Below are 5,747 nucleotides of genomic sequence, written 5' to 3' on the forward strand. Positions count from 1 at the left end.
GCCAGTGCCAGGGAGGGGTAGTGCCAAGATGGCCAAATCCCAGGGGGTGAGTAGTGCCAAGATGGTCAAATCCCAGGGGAGGGTAGTGCCAAGATGACCAAATCCCAGGGGGAGGGTAGTGCCAAGATGGTCAAATCCCAGGGGGGGTAGTGCCAAGATGGCCAGTGCCAGGGGAGGGTAGTGCCAAGATGGCCAGTGCCAGGGGGGAGGGTAGTGCCAAGATGGCCAAATCCCGGGGGGTAGTGCCAAGAAGGCCAAATCCCAGGGGGGAGTGGTGCCAAGATGGTCAAATCCCAGGGGAGGGGGGGAGGGTTGTGCCAAGATGGCCAAATCCCAGGGGGAGAGTAGTGACAAGATGGCCAAATCCCAGGGGTGGGGGTAGTGCCAAGATGGCCAAATCCCAGGGGGAGGGTAGTGCCAAGATGGTCAAATCCCAGGGGAGGGGAGTGCCAAGATGGCCAAATCCCAGGGGGAGGATAGTGCCAAGATGGTCAAATCCCAGGGGAGGGTAGTGCCAAGATGGTCAAATCCCAGGGGAGGATAGTGCCAAGATGGCCAAATCCCAGGGGGAGGGTAGTGCCAAGATGGTCCAAATCCCAGGGGGGAGGGTAGTGCCACGATGGCCAAATCCCAGGGGGGAAGGTAGTGCCAAGATGGCCAATCAGAGGTTATTGTTACTGTGTGATATTAATACAGACATGCTACTTTTAAAAGGTCTTAAGAATAAAATAAAAAATATGTATTTGTTTTATACCAGCTGATTAATGAGCCTATCACAGTCGGTCCTTCTACCCAAACCATCACGTCGGCTAGATCAAGGGGTTGTAAACTATGGGCTCAGTGATCATTCCATCATTTTTCTGAAGTAGGAAGGTTATCATAACTTATCATAAAATTATCATAACTTAATAAAAGATTAGGTCTATGAAGAATTATAGTGCAGATATTTTTGTTAATTGTCTGAGCAAATTAGACCGGTCTGCTGTATTGAAATGCAGTGAAGTGGAGATTGCCTGGGGGCCATTTTAAATCATTGTTTTTACATGCTGTAGATAAGCAGGCTCCAGTGAAAAAGGTTAGAATTAAGAAAAGAACAGAGCCATGGATAAATGATAACATTTTAAAGGCAATTAAGTGTAGAAATGAACGCTTTCTGGAGTTTAGGAAATCCAGGGCACATTATATATTTATAGGCTATAAGAAGTTAAGAAATGAGGTCAACAGGATAATACAGAAGGCCCATAAATAATATTTTAATGACAAAATATTTGCAAATAGAAACAATCTGACTAAATTATAGAAGTGACTGAAGCTGTTAGGTTATAGTAACAGTTTAAAGACCAAAGCTCTCAATCTCAGCTTGGACATTGGAGGAAAGGTTACATCAGATAAGACCATGGTTGCAGACAGTCTGAATAGCTATTTTTACAACTATAGCTAATACATTAGTTAGCAAATTACCTTGTCAATCAAGTTGCTATGGGGGGAGAGTCATGTCCAGCAGTTTCACTCAACAGCGATGGGATTCAAGTAGATTATTTTTTTCATTTGAAAAGGTGTCTGAGTCCACCGTGCTAGAGAGGCTGAAAGAACTTGACCGTTCCATAGCAACTGGCCTTGACAACATTCCCGCCAGATTTCTAAAGGATTGCTGCGGCAGTTTACAACTCCTTGTGGTGTAACTCACATTGTGAATCTGTCTATTGAACTAGGGGTTTTCCCAGTGAACTAAAGGGTCAAGGGTGATTACTTTATATTAAAAAAAAAGGCAATAAGTTAGATCATTGGAAACTATCTCAATCCTGTGTTGCTTTATCGAAGGTCATGGAAAAGATTGTGTTCAAGCAGATTGACAGTTATATTTCCTTACGTAACCGGTTCTATGAGCTAAAATCTGTCTTCAGGAAATCCCATTCCACTGACACCTGCCTACTGTATCTGACTGACCACATCAGGAAGGAAGTAGACGGAGGGGCATTTTGTCGTATGGTTATGTTAGATCTCCAAAAGGCGTTTGAATACAATGAATCATGAGATTCTGTTAATCAAACTAAGAGCCTTAGGCTTTAACAACTTAGCAGTGAAATGGGTTAGCTCTTACCTGCAAGGAAGAAAACAGATGGTGGATGTGGATGGGGACTCTGTCTAAACCCCAAAATCTTGAACTGTGGGGTACCCCAAGGGAGTGTGCTGGGTCCACTTTTATTTCTATTGTATATAAAAGATCTGAAATCTGCCTGTACATGTGACCTTTTCCTATATGCAGATGATTCTGCACTGTGTGGTTTCTCCCAAAGATAAAAATGTGTTTGAACTTCTGCATGTCAGTAAATGGCTATATGACAATAAGCTGTTACTACACATTGGAAAAACATAGTCCATCTTGTTCGGGTCCAAAGTGAAACTGTTGAAATCCCCAGATTTTAAAGGTGGTAGTAGGTGACGTAGTAGTCGTGGCAAAAGACTCTGTTAATTATCTTGGATGTGTGCTAGATAACCAACTGACAGGGGAGAGCACGGCACAAAAACGTTATCTCCAAAGTGAACCATAAAATTAGATTCCCGGGCAAGAACCTCCAAATATCTGGATAGGAATACAATTGGGGACATTGGCAGGGGCTCTTGTTCAGTGCCACTTCGACTATGCGTGCTCTTCCTGGTACAATAGTGCCTCCAAGATATCAAATAAATTGAAGAACAAATTAGTCAGGATTATTCTTAAACTTCCAGCACTTACGCATCTCGACTATTTTCCCGCTTTGAAAGCCTTTATGGTTCCTAGGTACTTATGTAACTACTCTAATTTAGTCCGGGATAACCATTAGTCCGGGATAACCATTAGTCCGGAATAACCATTAGTCCGGGATAACCATTAGTCCGGGATAACCATTAGTCCGGGATAACCATTAGTCCGGGATAACCATTAGTCCGGGATAACCATTCGTCCGGGATAACCATTCGTCCGGGATAACCATTCGTCCGGGATAACCATTAGTCCGGGATAACCATTAGTCCGGGATAACCATTAGTCCGGGATAACCATTAGTCCGGGATAACCATTCGTCCGGGATAACCATTCGTCCGGGATAACCATTAGTCCGGGATAACCATTAGTCCGGGATAACCATTAGTCCGGGATAACCATTAGTCCGGGATAACCATTAGTCCGGGATAACCATTAGTCCGGGATAACCATTAGTCCGGGATAACCATTAGTCCGGGATAACCATTAGTCCGGGATAACCATTAGTCCGGGATAACCATTAGTCCGGGATAACCATTAGTCCGGGATAACCATTAGTCCGGGATAACCGTTCCACTAGAAGGAGCCAAACTGACGTTGTTCCTTTTTTAGATTTAAAAGTGGTATGTCAAATGTATTTATTTCAAATCAAATCAAATATATTTATATAGCCCTTCTTACATCAGCTGATATCTCAAAGTGCTGTACAGAAACCCAGCCTAAAACCCCCCCAAAACAGCAAGCAATGCAGCTGTAGAAGCACGGTGGGGGAAATAATAATGATTTTTTTCTTTATTATTATACTCTGCTGCCATATTCTTTTGGAATAATCTTCCAAAGAATTTGAATTATATAACCTCCATGGGTAGTTTCAAGTTCTCACTGGGAGAAGAAAAAAAAAATGGCTAAATAGTGGCATGTCTCAAAGGGGATATTCACTTGTAGACCATCTGTTATTTAGATGAAACTAGGTGGCGGAGGTCTGCCTTTTGGTGTTTGTTGTTTATTATATTGTGATTGTCTTGTGTGTGTGTGTATATACGGAGAAAAAAAATAAAGAAATGTATGTATTCACTACTGTAAGTCGCTCTGGATAAGAGCGTCTGCTAAATGACTAAAATGTATAATGTGTGTATATATATATATATATATATTAGGGATTGATTGTTTGTATATTAAGGGTGTGTGAGAAGAGGAGGAAGAGGAGGAAGAGGAGGAAGATGTATCTGTCCATAGTTGTTTATTAGGAACGGAAATTGTATTAATTATCGGATGTTGTGAAACAAACAACAATTGTGTCTGTCATTGTCTGTTGTCATTACAATCGCCGCCTAACCTTGTTGCATTATTCCCCCTCTTCCCTCTTCCCCTCTTCCCCTCTTCCCTCTTCCCCTCTTCCTCTTCCCCTCTTCCCCTCTTCCTCTTCCCTCTTCCCCTCTTCCTCTTCCCTCTCCCCTCTTCCCTCTTCCCTCTCCCCTCTTCCCCCTCTTCCCTCTTCCCCTCTTCCCTCTTCCCTCTTCCCCCTCTTCCCTCTTCCCTCTTCCCCTCTTCCTCTTCCCCTCTTCCCTCTTCCCTCTTCCCCTCTTCCCTCTTCCTCTTCCCCTCTTCCCTCTTCCCTCTCCCCCTCTTCCCTCTTCCTCTCCCCTCTTCCCTCTTCCCCTCTTCCCTCTTCCTCTTCCCCTCTTCCCCCTCTTCCCTCTTCCCTCTTCCCCTCTTCCCCTCTTCCCTCTTCCCTCTTCCCCCTCTTCCCTCTTCCTCTTCCCCTCTTCCCTCTTCCTCTTCCCCTCTTTCCCTCTTCCCTCTTCCCTCTTCCCTCTTCCCTCTTCCCTCTTCCCTCTTCCCTCTTCCCTCTTCCCTCTTCCCTCTTCCCTCTTCCCTCCTCTTCCCTCTTCCCTCTTCCCTCTTCCCCTCTTCCCCCCTCTTCCCTCTTCCCCTCTTCCCCCTCTTCCTCTTCCCTCTTCCCCTTTCCCCTCTTCCCTCTCCCCTCTTCCCCTCTTCCCTCTTCCCTCTTCCCCTCTTCCCCTCTTCCTCTTCCCCCTCTTCCTCTTCCTCTTCCCCCTCTTCCCCTCTTCCCTCTTCCTCTTCCCCTCTTCCCTCTTCCCCCTCTTCCCTCTTCCCTCTTCCCTCTTCCCCTCTTCCCTCTCCCCTCTTCCCTCTTCCTCTCCCCTCTTCCCTCTTCCCCTCTTCCCTCTTCCCTCTTCCCCTCTTCCTCTTCCCCTTTCCCCTCTTCCTCTTCCCTCTTCCCCTCTTCCCTCTTCCTCTCTTCCCTCTTCCTCTTCCCCTCTTCCCCTCTTCCCTCTTCCCCTCTTCCTCTTCCCCTTCCTCTTCCTCTTCCCTCTTCCCCTCTTCCTCTTCCCCCTCTTCCTCTTCCCCTCTTCCCTCTTCCCCTTTCCCCTCTTCCCCTCTTCCCCCTCTTCCCTCTTCCCCTCTTCCCCTCTTCCCCTCTTCCCCTCTTCCTCTTCCCTCTTCCCCTCTTCCCTCTTCCCCTCTCCCCTCTTCCCTCTCCCCTCTTCCTCTTCCCCTCTTCCCTCTTCCCCTCTTCCCTCTTCCCTCTTCCCTCTCCCCCTCTCCCCTCTTCCCCTCTTCCCTCTCCCCTCTTCCCTCTTCCCCTCTTCCCCTCTTCCCTCTTCCCTCTTCCCCTCTTCCCTCTTCCCTCTTCCCCCTCTTCCCCTCTTCCCCTCTTCCCTCTTCCCTCTTCCCCTCTTCCCTCTTCCCCTCTCCCTCTTCCCCTCTTCCCCCTCTTCCCCTCCCCTCTTCCCTCTCCCCTCTTCCCTCTCCCCTCTTCCTCCTCTCCCCTCTTCCTTCTTCCCCCTCTTCCCTCTTCCCCTTTTCCCCCTCTCTTCAAAAGGACCACAATGGAAACTAGCTGTCAAGCTTTGTTGTGTTATCCTTGATGATTTTCTTAAATTGTATGTGGAGACTGGAGAACCCTTATGTATGGATTTTACATATTGTCAAATAAATTCAGTCAATCAAATGTGTGTGTTAATATGGTCATGAATAC

This window comes from Salmo salar, unplaced genomic scaffold (genome assembly GCF_905237065.1).
Source record: "Salmo salar unplaced genomic scaffold, Ssal_v3.1, whole genome shotgun sequence".
In the NCBI taxonomy this organism is placed as follows: Eukaryota; Metazoa; Chordata; class Actinopteri; order Salmoniformes; family Salmonidae; genus Salmo; species Salmo salar.